The following is a 15,443-nucleotide window of genomic DNA, read 5'->3' as shown; positions in this document are numbered from 1 at the left end:
AGAGTTCCTGCAACTATGCACCTGTTTGGTTTAGTTTCCTCTCCGTGTTATGATCAGTGTTGCAGGCAATAACTCATATGGTGGAAGAGTGCTTACCTGGACATCTGGAGGGTGGTTTACAATACCTAGCCTCCCTTGATACAGAGGCATACTCTGGTTATGGAACCTGGACATTGAGCTCTGCACCTGCATATGAAAGGAACAGGAGGATCAATATGGATAGTGCAATATGCTTCACTTTCTATGGGCAGTCAGTTCAACAAGATATTGTGATGTGGGAGGGGAGGCATGGCCTCACCATAGTCCCTTCGTGCCCTCTTTGGGACAAAGTGAACTGCTGAGGGATCAGTTCTTGTGCTGCCTTGAATACAAGGAGTGAGTTTGTCCCTGGACCTTCTGAGAAGTACAGAAGGGGTGGGAGAAAGTTCTTTACACCTTCAATCATCAACAAGGGACTGGGGCAAACTGCCCAATACTATATCCTCCTATTACTTCTGTGAAAATTTGAAGGTAACTAAAAAGCAATTGAATGCTCTTCAGACTACCCATGTAGCAGTAGATACACAGTTTACTAGAAAGGTCAAGTACTAGTCTATATTAATAGCCTCATAGAAATTAATGGAAAACACTTATTAGGTCATCCAGTCCATCTTCCTGCCAGTTCCCTACAGTGTAACTTCCAGTGCTTTGTTCAGACTGCTTAAAGGACTCATGAGATTTATGGCTTTGGCCTTTTGACAGTACACTCTACATTGAGCTTTCTGATAGTTTCAGAAGTATGAGTCAGAAATAGATGGATTCCACATTCTCTAAGTGTCTGAAATTGGAACAGAAACATAGTTAAATTACTTAGAATTAGGATTATGTAACATTTTAATTAAAACTGCTAAAATATACAAGGACAAGACTGAGCTCTAGCAGATGAACTTTTGCAGCTGACATTTTTTTTGAACCACAGACTAGTGTTTGGCTTTTCTAGTAAACGGTACATAATTTTTAAACTTATGTAATCTTTCATACCTCCCTTGGTTTCTCTCTGTCTCTCCTCACTTCTCTGCCTCTCTGCCCTTCATTTCTTTCCATTTGGTCTTTATATTATGGTATATTATCTCTCTTCCTCCTTTTGGACTGTATTATTTTTTTAAATTTTCCTATCAACTCCCTTCTGGCCATGATACACACACTTTCGCTCTTCCCATCCCTATTGTAGTTTTCTTCCATGTCTTTGTCTCTCTGACCATTTACCCTCTGGACTTTTTTTCCCTTCCACTTATTTCTCTATGAAATCACTTTGTCTTTCTCAGGTTCAGCAAGGGATGGGTATCTTTAAGGTCTACTACTCCATGTCTCGGGGTGATGATAATAATTCAAGACCACCTAGCTCATTCCTTCAGCCCTTGGGAACTGGCTCCCAAGGAGTTTTGAAACCTTCAAGGTTAGCCAACTCACTCAGGGGGATGAGGTGGATGAGGCTTTCTTCCGGCAACTCGCAGAAGCTACTAGATCGCACGCCCTGGTTTTCATGGGTGACTTTAATCTTCCTGATATCTGCTGGGAGATCAATACAGTGGTGCATAGACAATCCAGGAAGTTTTTGGAAAGCATAGGGGACAATTTCCTGGTGCAAGTGCTAGAGGAGCCAACTAGGGGCAGACCTCTTCTTGACCTGCTGCTCACAAACAGGGAAGAATTAGTGGGGGAAGCAAAAGTGGACGGGAATCTGGGAGGCAGTGACCATGAGTTGGTTGAGTTCAGGATCCTGACACAGGGAAGAAAGGTAAGCAGCAGGATACGGACCCTGGACTTCAGGAAAGCAGACTTTGACTCCCTCAGGGAACGGATGGATAGGATCCCCTGGGGGACTAACATGAAGGGGAAAGGAGTCCAGGAGAGCTGGCTGTATTTCAAGGAATCCCTGTTGAGGTTACAGGGAAAAACCATCCCGATGAGTCGAAAGAATAGTAAATATGGCAGGCGACCAGATTGGCTTAACGGTGAAATCCTAGCGGATCTTAAACATAAAAAAGAAGCTCACAAGAAGTGACGTGCACAAATCCATGGGGCCGGACGAGTTACATCCGAGAGTGCTAAAGGAATTGGCAGCTGTGATTGCAGAGTCATTGGCCATTATCTTTGAAAACTCGTGGCGAACGGGGGAAGTCCCGGATGACTGGAAAAAGGCTAATGTAGTGCCAATCTTTAAAAAAGGGAAGAATGAGGATCCTGGGAACTACAGGCCAGTCAGCCTCACCTCAGTCCCTGGAAAAATCATGGAGCAGGTCCTCAAGGAATCAATCCTGAAGCACTTACATGAGAGGAAAATGATCAGGAACAGTCAGCATGGATTCACCAAGGGAAGGTCATGCCTGACTAATCTAATCGCCTTCTGTGATGAGATTACTGGTTCTGTGGATGAAGGGAAAGCAGTGGATGTATTGTATCTTGACTTTAGCAAAGCTTTTGACACGGTCTCCCACAGTATTCTTGTCAGCAAGTTAAAGAAGTACGGGCTGGATGAATGCACTATAAGGTGGGTAGAAAGTTGGCTAGATTGTGGGGCTCAACGGGTAGTGATCAATGGCTCCATGTCTAGTTGGCAGCCGGTGTCAAGTGGAGTGCCCCAGGGGTCGGTCCTGGGGCCGGTTTTGTTCAATATCTTCATAAATGATCTGGAGGATGGTGTGGATTGCACTCTCAGCAAATTTGTGGATGATACTAAACTGGGAGGAGTGGTAGATACGCTGGAGGGCAGGGATAGGATACAGAGGGACCTAGACAAATTGGAGGATTGGGCCAAAAGAAATCTGATGAGGTTCAATAAGGATAAGTGCAGGGTCCTGCACTTAGGACGGAAGAATCCAATGCACAGCTACAGACTAGGGACCGAATGGCTAGGCAGCAGTTCTGCGGAAAAGGACCTAGGGGTGACAGTGGACGAGAAGCTGGATATGAGTCAGCAGTGTGCCCTTGTTGCCAAGAAGGCCAATGGCATTTTGGGATGTATAAGTAGGGGCATAGCGAGCAGATCGAGGGACGTGATCGTCCCCCTCTATTCGACATTGGTGAGGCCTCATCTGGAGTACTGTGTCCAGTTTTGGGCCCCACACTACAAGAAGCATGTGGATAAATTGGAGAGAGTCCAGCAAAGGGCAGCAAAAATGATTAGGGGTCTGGAATACATGACTTATGAGGAGAGGCTGAGGGAGCTGGGATTGTTTAGTCTGCAGAAGAGAAGAATGAGAGGGGATTTGATAGCTGCTTTCAACTATCTGAGAGGTGGTTCCAAAGAGGATGGTTCTAGACTATTCTCAGTGGTAGAAGAGGACAGGACAAGGAGTAATGGTCTCAAGTTGCAGTGGGGGAGGTTTAGGTTGGATATTAGGAAAAACTTTTTCACTATGAGGGTGGTGAAACACTGGAATGTGTTACCTAGGGAGGTGGTAGAATCTCCTTCCTTAGAAGTTTTTAAGGTCAGGCTTGACAAAGCCCTGGCTGGGATGATTTAATTGGGGATTGGTCCTGCTTTGAGCAGGGGGTTGGACTAGATGACCTCCTGAGGTCCCTTGCAACCCTGATATTCTATGATCTGGTCCCACACCCTTCCATTTTCCCACTGCAAGTTTCCTATAGTCCTTTCTCCTCTTCCCATTCCACATCTCTTTCCCTATTCCAGGACATGTGAGTGGATACTGCACTGATTTGGGGGATCCTTACATCATTGGGCTGGAAAATTTGTGATGTTTTGGGGGTGGGTGGGCTAGGCATATATTCCATTCATTAGTAAAGACATTAAAATACAGTAGTTAGATTTTTTTCACTTAACATTTTTAGTGCTTGGTGTAAGTTTCTTCTAGACTAAAACACTATCTTCTCATTCTAACAAAGAAAGAACTATCTCACTGCAAATGAGATGACTGTATTCCAAATCACCATAAAGAGGTTTCTGGCAGAAAAAATAAGGTGTTTGCTGCCAGGAAAGGGCTACTTCACTTGGCTATTGATACAGAGCTTATTTCTTTCACAGAAATGTGAATAATTTGCTAAATTAGTCCAACCCTCCCACCCCCTCAAAAAACCCCTTTTCTGTCCTAGAGAAAGAGTACATCCACATGAAAAGAGGGGCACAAAAGAACAAAAAAGGAAACAATACCATAAAATATGAAAGGAGAGATTCCAGGACAGAAATATGTTGAAATATGCTGTAAGCCACATCGCTTACAAGTGACACCTGGAATGGACACATTTTTGGATGTTCTTGCCCACAGTACTTAGTGCCTGCTCCTGCTCCCATCAAGGTGACTGAGAGTTTTGTCCTTAAAAGCAGCAATGTAACCAAATACAATGCCCCACAGCCATCATTTCCATTATAATTACATATTCTGATGTTACAATGTGACATAAGCAGAAGTGAAATAATTAAAATCTAAGCTCTAAAGCTTTAGTCCTGTAATTTGCAATGAGTGGATGGACGGCTACACTCACAAGGCAACTCAATGAAGTCACTACAGCAATCTGTCTTCATGGTGTAAATTGCGGGGCCTAAATTATTTCCTTAGAGGGCCAAATTTATGCCTGGTGAAACTCTCCTGAAATCAAGCAACTTTGTTTATCATAAACCTCTAAAACACAATAAACAAAAGCAAGATGTGGTTATTCAGTTATGGAAACCAAATATTTCTCTGCAGGTAAAATGTCTCAATGCTCCAGTAGTTGTTTTTTTCTGAACACTAATTGGAGAGTCTGAGGTCTTTTTATTTAGCTCAGTTGACATGAAGCCCTAAAACCTTTTAAGGAACAACAAGCAGTGCTAATAAAATCTAAAGTTCTGGAAGTTGGCAAGATTTCTAGGTCCCCAAATACCTATCCCAAAACAGTGTATAAACATAATTTTTCCCCTCCTCCCCCTTTCCCTTGTTCTAATTCCACAGGAAAAAATCACCACCTATAGAATGGGAATGAACAGATTGTGTTACCAACAAAATATTATGGTGCAAACTGTTGTGTAGGTGAAAGGAATTAAAGTAACACTGAGATCCTGTCTTTGGTGAATGAAAAGATTATACTGGTTAATCCCACTACAAAGCATCTCTGGCTAATCCCATTATAAAGCATCTGTGCCTTTACTGAAAAAATTTTAAAAACTGGTTGTAATTAGAGCCATAAGTCATTTTAGTTTTGATGCTTATAGCAAAGAGATAATCATGCTGCTGGATTACTACTTTTGAAAAACATTAAGTAAGAAAAAACTTTATGGTTTGGCATGAATACTCTTAATTCTTGCGGAATAGGCAGCATATAGGGTTTTATTACCTCACAGATTAATGAAATTTAATGTGATGAATGCCATAGTGTGGTGACAGTGTAGCCTCTGTGTTCATGAAATGGCAATTTTTTTCAGTAACAACCCTAGCTTGGGCCTTTTTGCTTTGTGTTTGCTGCAGATCTAAGCCAAAATGGCTTTTAATGGGGAGTGGGGGAGAGGAATATTGTTTTTATTAAAAAGAAGTCAGAGATTAAATTAAAGGCGCTGTTCAGAGGTAGCTATTATATTTTTGGCAAAGGCATTTGCTTCACATTTTAGCTCTTATTTAGAAACTGCTACAATTTTATTCCTATCTGTAGGGACAGAAAGAGCTATATTGGAAATACCCCAAAGCAGTGTTTAGGGCCTATCGAAGGGAACGTGGAACATGGAAACATAGACATTACCACAATGGATCATACTGAGGTCATTTTGGTCCTGTATCCTGTCTCTGACAGTGGGCAGTAACAGCTACTTTAGAGGAAAGTGGAAAAACCCCAGGGTTGGCAGGTGTGGGATAATCTGCCCCCAATTTTAGGTCTCATCCTGGTCTCCAATAATTAGAGACTGGCGTAAATACTGAAGCATGATGTTTAATATCCCTTCTGCAAATTTTTATTATAATTAATTATATCTATGAATACATTTTATATCTTCTAAACATCCAGTCTTTTTTGAACCTTGTTAATCTTGGCTACCATGATTTTCTGTGGCAATGAGTTCCTCAGTCTAATTATACATTATGTAAAGGTATTTCTTTTTGTTAGTTTTGAATTTCCCATAATTTAATTTAATGCCCCCTGGCTCTGGTGTTCTGATGCAGGGAAAATAGAAGTTCCTGATCTACTTTCCTTGTAAAATTCTATGCTTTAATCATGTACCCTCTTATATTTTGTCATAGCATCAGTAAAAATCAGCGATCAGATACTCTTTGGGTTACATTTTTTTTGGTTACATATAGCATTATTTATTGGTTTGATGGTAAAAAAAAAGATGCTAAATTAGATATAATTTGAAGGGAACTATTGAGCACATGAATAGGTGAGGGGAGGTATGGTAATGAACCAGCTTTTGCTTTGGAGTGCTTTTGGTGGTTTCATGGCTTCCTTAACTTTTTGTATTCTGTTTCCCTTTCAAGTGAATCTGTTCAATTCAGGGAAAAGCCTGGTGTTCACAAATACTATTTATATCTGTGTCTCCTGTCCCCACTCAGGGTTAGCATATACCTTTAGGATCAGCTCTGGAATAGGACGGCAACAGGGGAGTACTGTGCATCAGAATGGTGATTCAGAAGCACATGGAGAGCATTGTGCCATCAAGACATCTCTCTGAGGCCCAATTCCTCTCATTTTTGCCCTCTTTTTCCCATGGAAAAGTAAGTTAGTGCACCCCTTGAAAGGGGTGCCTGCCCAGCCATTCTGAGAGGGAGACCATGAGCCATTTCAGGGCATTTCTGTTCATCCCTGAACTTCCTTAGAGGTGGCTCAGGAATATTTGGTGGTTGATGGTATCAGGTATGTAGCCCAGCAAGATGAGTATAGATTTTACTTCCCCTGTCTATGGTCACAAGGACATCCTTCAGAACAACAAAGGCTGTCTCAGTAGAGTGTCCTGAAAAGAAGCCTGACTGAGAGGGATGCAGGATTCTGGCAGCTGACAGGTGATGTTGGAGGCTGTTGTACCTATTCAGAGGCTAAACACACATCTTCATTTTCCATTCCTGCCATTCTAGCCCTTTTCACAAACACTTAATTTATATTTATTTTTAAAGGAATTATTTGTAATTTTATTGTATAATTTTAATTGCAACATATGCATTTCATTTTTTCTTACAGAAAGCATTTGTGAAGAGCAAAATTCAGACTTTAGTGCAGAATAGAAAAAGAAATTGAACCAAATCTCTCCACATTTATTTTGTCACTTTCACTTATTTACATGCATACATAACAGTTATGGGAGAAAGCATGGAGACCGGTGATCAATGGCAATTTTGTTGCAGATTAAAACGTTTTCCATCCCATTTAAGAGTAATTTTCTAGATGACGGGTGCTCTCAAAATCTATATTAACTGGCAACAAGAGAATTAGTGGGAACTTGTAAACAAAGGAAATGGAAAGTTTGGTTAAAGATATTGTTGGCTAAGGGAAAAAAGTCTTACTGCCACTCTGTTTGTTTTGGGTTCTCAGTCAATTTGGAATTATAACGTGTTTTTTTTTTATGCTTGGAAATAAAATAGAAAAACACTGAACATTTCTTTTACATAGCAACACTGGAATTTGAAAGTCTGCAGTAGTATTCTGATAAATGTATGAGTGATAAATGTTGTTAGGAACCACTGGTGGTTGAAAGATATATTTCAAAGACTGTGAAGATTGGCCCTGCCGATGTCTCTCTTTCTCTTAGCACACGAAGGCTTAAATTCTGCAAGCTTCTCTGTGTGGGCAGACCCCTGAAGCAAGTCGGTCTTCATGGGCATATCTATACTGTATCTGGGAGAGACTGGAGTATAGACAGGTTTCAGAGTAGCAGCCATGTTAGTCTGTATCCACAAAAAGAAAAGGAGTACTTGTGGCACCTTAACAAGTAGTCCTTTCCTTTTTGTGGAGTATAGACAGAGCATCTGGGATTGGAGTTTGGGCTCTGAAGCCTACGGGGTTGGCTGGACTTGAAAGCCCTAGCTCCAGCCTGAACTGCAACCTCCATACTGCTATTTTAAGCATGATAGCTTAAACCCTGCTAATGTGAGTCTGTTCACCAAGGCTGGGAGGCTTGCTCCCTGCTGCAGTGTAGACATACCCCATAAGGTAATATGGGACCACTTGCATAGAGGGATTATAGGATCGGGGCCTAATGTTTTATCTTAAAATTATTATAGTTTGAAAGAAAAAGTGGACACCTGACAGTACTTGAAAACTAGAAATACAGAGCACTGGGGAGGAAAAATAGGCAACCATCTTTAAAATTAATTAGATTATCAGAGCATGCTGGAGAGATAAAATGGAAAAAAAATGCATATTTTCCTAAAATGACTATGGCATGCTCCAATGCAGAAGGATCTAGCAACTCTTCTGCTGGACTCACTGAATTCAGAGTCTGCAGATTTCCCATATCTTAGTCCGCTAGAGGAATGCAGGACTGGAAAGTTTTAGAACACTCCTTGCTTCCTATGAGATCAGAGATTCTCCTGCAGGTGGAGAAGTGGGTGTACACTGAACTATGATATTTATATTCTAACAGTCACCGACATTTCTGCCTGTTCTGTTTCCTTTTTTTTTGAGAACTCATTGAAAATTAGAGTTATAGACCTATATTCTTTTAAGTCCCTACCAATATCCTGTTGGAGTTGATTTAAATGAGAACAGGATTAGGCCCTAATTCTTCTACAGATTCATAGATTCTAACGCCAGAAGGGACCATTGTGATCACGTAGTCTGACTCCTGTACAACACAGTTCTATTCTGGGCCATAGAACTTCTCCAGAATAATTGGGAAAGCATCTAATATTGGTTTAAAAATGGCCAGTTATTGAGAATCCACAACCTTTGATAATTTTTTTAATAGTTAATAACTCTCACCATTAAACATTTACACCTTATTTCCTGTCTGAATCTGTCTAGCTTCAGCTTTCAGCCATTGGATTGTGTTATTAATTGAGTCCTGTATCATCCATTCCATTACCTTGCCTGGGATTGGTGTCAGGTTGACAGACTTGTAATTATCTGGGTCATACTGTTTACCTTTTTTAAAAATTGCCACAACATTATCTTTTTTCCAGTCTTCAGGAACTTTCCCAGTGTTCCAAAAGTTATTGAAAATCAATATTAATGGTTCAGCGAGCTCCTTAGCCAGCTCTTTTAAAACTCTTAAATGCAAGTTATCTCAACCTGATGTCTAACTTTAGTAGCTTTTGTTTAACATCCTCAAGAGATACTAGTGAAAAGGGCAGCTTGTTATCACCATTTGATGAGGCTATATCATCTGTCTTTTCCCCAATACAGAACAGAAATATTATGGAACACTTCTGCCTTTTCTTCATTAGTGCTCATCATTCTATCACTTCTATTTAATAGTGGACCAATACCATTATCAGGATTATTTTTGTTCCTAATGTAATTTAAAAAAAACAACCTCATTATCCTTAACTCTGCTTGCCATAGATATCACCTGGTGTCCCTTTGCGTCCCTTATCAATTTTCTACATTTCCTAGCTTCTGATTTATATTCATTACTATTAACTTCCCCTTTCTTCCATTTGTTGTATATTATTTTTATTATGACATTTTTGGAAGCCTTCAGTTCTCCTCTAAACCAGGTTGGATTTTTAGCACCAGCACCACTTTTCCCCTCAATTGTGACTTTTGGGGCATCCAGTAAAATGTTGTTAAATGATTCCCAATTATCATTCACATTTTTTTATTTAAATTGTTCCTCCCAGCTGATTTGGCTCAGAATTGTTTTTAACTTCATGAAATTGGCCCTATTAAAGGACCAGGTGTATATATCACCTGTCTGGACTTTATTCTGCTTGCACATTATATATGTGATCCAGTAACATATATGGATCACTTGTAACTAACCTACCATTAACTTTTAGTTCTGTGATCAGTTCCTCTTTATCTATTAGGACATGGTCTAATATAGAATTCCCTTGTGTTGGTAGCAACACTGTTTGGGTTAGAAAATAGTCATCTATACCGTTTAGAAATTCCAAGGATATTTTAGTACTGGCAGCATGAGATCTCCAGCATATGTCACTCAGATTGAAGTCCCCTATGATCACATAGATGCATAAAGAGGTGGTCATCCTTTTCTCTAGTGTGATTTGGTGATCTGTAGCAGACATTAGCTAGTACTGCATCTTGTGTTTTATCTGTTAGGACATTGATTCATAAGCATTCAAGATATTTTTCTTTGAGTTATCAGTGACTCGGAAACAGGTAATGCCATTTTTTGAGAGAGTGCCATTTCCTCTCCTCTTTTGCCCACTTGATCCTTCCTAAATAGGTTATAACCATTGATTTTAACATTCCAATAGTGTGAATCATCCTAACATGTTTCAGTAACACCAATATTTCCTCTTTTTACTCTCCCTTTTTACTATTAGTTTAATCCCCTCCTGACTACTCTAACCAGCCTGTCCCAAGGAGATTGGCCCATCTTCTACTGAGGTGAAGGACATCCAAACTGTTCAGCCCCCTCACTCCATAGAAGGTGGACCAATGTTCTCCAAAATCAAAGCCCTGCATCTTACACCACTTATCTAGCCAGCAATTCACTTTTGGAATCTTCTGCCTTCTATCTTTCTTTGCTTGTTGGACAGGATGATTTCTTGGACATTCTTCTTCTTCAGCACACTTCTGAGTTTCTTATTACCTGTGAGATATCCTGCGAAGCAGTGTCATTAGTGTCCGAAACGAACCATGACCAATAAATCTTTACTCATAGACTTCAGAAGATTATCCCAATTGTAGACTGGTTTCTCATGTATTGGTTCTGTGAAGGCAGCATATTGTCCTGTTGTCCACCTGTGCCTTGCAGCATGTTGTTTTGATTTTTCTGAGTATTAAATCTCCAACAAGGACCAGTCTTCCTTAGATGGCTGGAGAACTCTTTATGGAGAAGCTTGATTTTTTTTTTCTTACAGGTTGGGCTATCCACATGTGTATCCCATACATCCATCTGTTCTCTTGGACGTGCTGAATCCTGAGAGGTATCTTCCATAGTTTGCACATTAAGGACCTGGTGTCAATTTGAAACTTCTAGCTGTGTGGAATTCCTCCTGCTTCTCTTCTTTCAGATAAGTTGCCGGAACTAACAATCAAAGTAGCTATTTAGGTGGTGAATTATGACCTTTATGTATCAACTAAATCCCTAAATGCAGATTCTATGTCTTCTAAGTGAGCGGCAATTAGCATTAGCTGATTTCAGCAGCCAACATTGCACTATACATTATTGTTCATAATATTTTTAATATCTTCTTTTATCAATGTGTACATATTTTGAGCATTCAGATTAGAAATATATTAAATGATTGTCTCAATTCTTTATCTCAGACAGAGCTTTCTTCTTTCTCTTAATTTCTCAGTGAGTGTAATTAAGTTTATCCAAAGTCAGTGAGCTTGGGGAGAATGTTTAAAAATACATGGGAATTACTTTCCATGCCACAAGTTTTTTCCCCCAAAGTTCCTACTGTTTTTGCTGAATAGCATCATAATTCATATTCAGCCTTTTTGTCATCACTTCTAAAAGTGGAAGTGTGAAAATACAAATGAATGCCAAGAGAAATGTGGCACAGGATGGTACTTGTTCATGTTGGTGCTGATGTCATATGGTATGCTGTCACAAAATGGAAGCTTCTTTCCGTAAAGAGGTTTCAGCAGTGGGTACACCTCATTTCAGGTGTACTGTAAAAAATGCCTTCAATACCTGAGGATTGAAAATATAATAAACAAAATATTCTGGGCTCAGTCCTGTTGTCTATATAAGGCATAGCCATTTATCCACTAATATCTACATAACCATCAAATGTTGCTATTTAATTAGCACTATTTGTGTCCATAGGTGAATTGTTTTTACCATCAGTCCATAGAATCCAAAATGTTTGGTTTTTTTCAATACCCTTTTTTATTTTCTGTCTTCCTGGTTCTTATTTCCACTGGATACCAGCAAAGGGAAGATGACGATGCTAGGGAAGATTTTAGTGGTCTCGGCTCTGTCTGATCTTCATCTGTTTCTGTGGGAGCAGGTTTGGACTCTGTCCGTTATTGAGACTGAATTTTGGGCATTTCTGTGTTAGGGTATGTCTACTCTTGAGCTGGAGGTTTGATTTCCAGCTTGGTTAGACATACATAATTACCTTTGCTGGAGCAAGGACATTGGGACAGACTAACCATCCCAAGTACAGTCCTGTCTGAAACTCAAGATATGTATAATCCTGTCTGAAAGTCCTTCCTATCACCTGCACCCCTCCAGTCACACTGCTATTTTTAACATGCGAGGTCAATCAAAGCTAGCACAGCTATGTCTAACCAAGCTGGAAATTACACCTGCAGCTCCAGTGCAGACATACCATGTGGTATTTCATTTTGTTGCAAATAGAAATAATGTCCTATAAAAGGTAATTGCAAAATACAGTTGGAAAGTGAGGCTTCATATTTGATTTGTGTTTATTCTGACATTAAAGCAACTTCAGCTACTATTCTCTGGTTTGAGCTTGATTGGGGCTTTCAATGACATGGAGGAGCTCTGATGCAATAGCCGGTCCCAGAGACACTGCATGGTACAGTAGGCCCGAATACACTCTTACAGAGCGTTCAGCATAAACTCCCCTTTCTGTCGGCTGGTGCAAAAGGGAGCAGAACCATAGGCCGTGGCATTGCTGTGTTTGGGGAGTCTGCTGGAGGCACTGTGACTCTTGCACTCTGGGAGCACAGAAGATGTGATTGTGTTCTCTCTTTGCACAGCAGGAGGGGCAAAGGTGACTTGTTCCATTCCGTCTACCCACCATAAGTGCAAGAAGTAGCCAGGTGGGGGCGCTGCCACACCCCATGACTTGAAGTGATTTCCATCATATCCAGGGTTTACAGTTTGGTTCAGTGGCTCTCAGCACCCCCACTATGCAAATTGTTCCAGCACCCCTGCTACCCACTTGTATCTATAAGGAGGGACAACCAGAATCTGTACTTAAGTTTAGTATTTTACTGACTGTTTTTTACGATGCTCTCTTAGAAGTCTGAAAAGATCCCTTATGGATTTTGTTCTTTGCTTTTTAGTAAACACACATTGCTTCCCTTTCCTCCTAATAGAAATTACCTACAATGCCCTGTTTAAACAGGTATTTTCACCATTTAAATAAAACAAGGAACATTTTATTGTGTTACAGCTTGTTTGTTGGGTTGTGTATTTGATTTATCTGACAGAAGGAATGTTCAAAGAACTGGAAATCAAAAACTAGAAGCATGTAAAACAGAAAAATGGCAGGAAGTAGAGATTGCTGAATATGTCCAAGAGCAAAATAATTTAACAACCTACAATGATTTCTAAGGGAAAGGAGCAAGAGGCAGTGGTAGATATGGCAGCTGTACACCTACATCTTTCACTACACAGCTCTTATTACTGGGTGGAAAATACTGTCTTGGTTCTTAGCATTTTTGAATCAGCCAAGATCTGGGGCTGGGAGGCTGCTGAGGAAAGAATGGGCAAAGCAGAATATAAATACTTTTTTCCAGAATCGTAAATCATTACATTTACATAAGATGGCTTATTCTTATTTTGTGAATGTTACATTAGTCCCTTCCAACTGCACTTACAAAAAGAAATGGCAAATCAGAAACAAATTTTTGAACATTTCATCTTTTTTTCTTTTTTTTTTTTAATTTATTAGAGCTGGCCTAGAGATGACAATTCTGCTGAATGGTAACTTTCAAGGTTTTGACATTTGTTTTCATTATTCATTGGTACAAAAATTAAACCTTTTGAATCTTTTCACATAAATGGAATTGTTTTAGACTGAAACCTCTGCTTTTCAGTTGGGAAGGTTGTACCTGTAGGTGCAGCCTAGTGGTTAATGCGAGACCCAAGCTCCAGTCTGTTCTCAGCCTGATTCAGAGTAGAGATTTTTTTTATCCCAGATTTCTCTGAATCAGGCAGAGAAGAGACTTGAGCCTGGGTACCCCACATCCCTGGCCACGGCCCTAACCACCATGTCTTGCTCCCTGACTCTCAAAACCTTCCCCACAAAAACTTAACCAAAATATATACGTCTCAGCAAAACATTTCAACTTCGACAAAACAGTATATTTCAGCAAAAATTTATGTAATCTAAAATGTTCCAACCAGTTTTATTATGTATTATTGACCCAAGTTGGTGCCAACTGTCCTCTGTCTGTCACACTCACTTTCGCACATGCATGCAAAGACACAGTCCTTGCCCCCAAGGTCTTATAGTCTAAAGCCTTTATGCTGCTGTACCTTTTCATTCCGTGATCAGGGCCCTCAATCAGAATGAAATAACAAGTGAGAGATGTCAACAGACAAAAGGAGAGGACAAGGAGAGGCGGGACAAGAGTTGCAATAATATCATATCTTAGTCATGTACATGTCTTGGTGGCTAAGTTACATTTGCTTTGTTTTTTTGTTTTTTTTCCCCCATCTCATCTTTTGTAGACAAGGCAGCAAATGTGATTTCTAGGAAGAATTAGAAGGGGAGTGAAGGTGGCTTGGGAAATTAGGTTTAGGGAGGGCAACACTTGAGGCAACTTGGAAGAATACTTCAAAAATATTAAGAAGTAATTATGCTTACCATTACTTTAGTTATGTTTTTCCAACCTCATCCAACTTTTAAAGCATTTCAGGCCTGATATAATATCCTTGTGACCTAAAACTTCTGTTCCATTCATTGGCAGTTTTGGGTGTGAAATGAATGCGTATTTGGGCTGATATTAAGCAATTGAGAGCAGGATCACTGATGCTACAATGTGAAGGGGGCAATGATATGGTGCATTTTGAATGGCCTTGTTTTATTTATGTCACATGTGACTGCCATTAGCTCAACTTGTAGGGGTTAAGCATCACATCAGTTTTTGATCCATCTCTGCTGCAGCATGTGTACAAGCCCTCTTTGTGCTTCAGTTGCTTCTTACTACTAAACATTGCTTTCATTCTGTTACCTGAGCTGAATTAATTTGTACAAGAATTGGGTCTCGATCAAGTGATAAAAATGTTTTTCTGCCATTGAGAAAATGTCAGTTAAGCTTTTTAACAAGAGCTCTTGCTGGAACCAGACATTCCCTCCTAGTTTGTTTGATTTGGACTAGAGATCTTCTAGACTGAATGACATGCTTCATTCCAGTGCCTGAGTTGATGACTGAATTAAGATGTGTTGATGAATATTAATTTCTTCTACAAAAAGCTCTGACACTTAGACATTCTTGTTGTTGTCTGCTTGTTCCATCAAATAATGGAAGATTCTGGTGGTTTCCTTCAAAGTGTGTATATTGGCAGTTGGACCTGACAGGCATATTTCACATAGCATGTGGTAAAAACCTTTTCTGTTTTATCATTTCTGGACTGCAACAAAGGTGCCTTAGCTATTTTGACTGCACATATTGATACAATAAACTCCTTTTGAGACTATCTCATG

This window comes from Lepidochelys kempii, chromosome 4, assembly GCF_965140285.1.
Source record: "Lepidochelys kempii isolate rLepKem1 chromosome 4, rLepKem1.hap1, whole genome shotgun sequence".
Lineage (NCBI taxonomy): Eukaryota > Metazoa > Chordata > Testudines > Cheloniidae > Lepidochelys > Lepidochelys kempii.
This window is presented reverse-complemented; position numbering follows the sequence as displayed.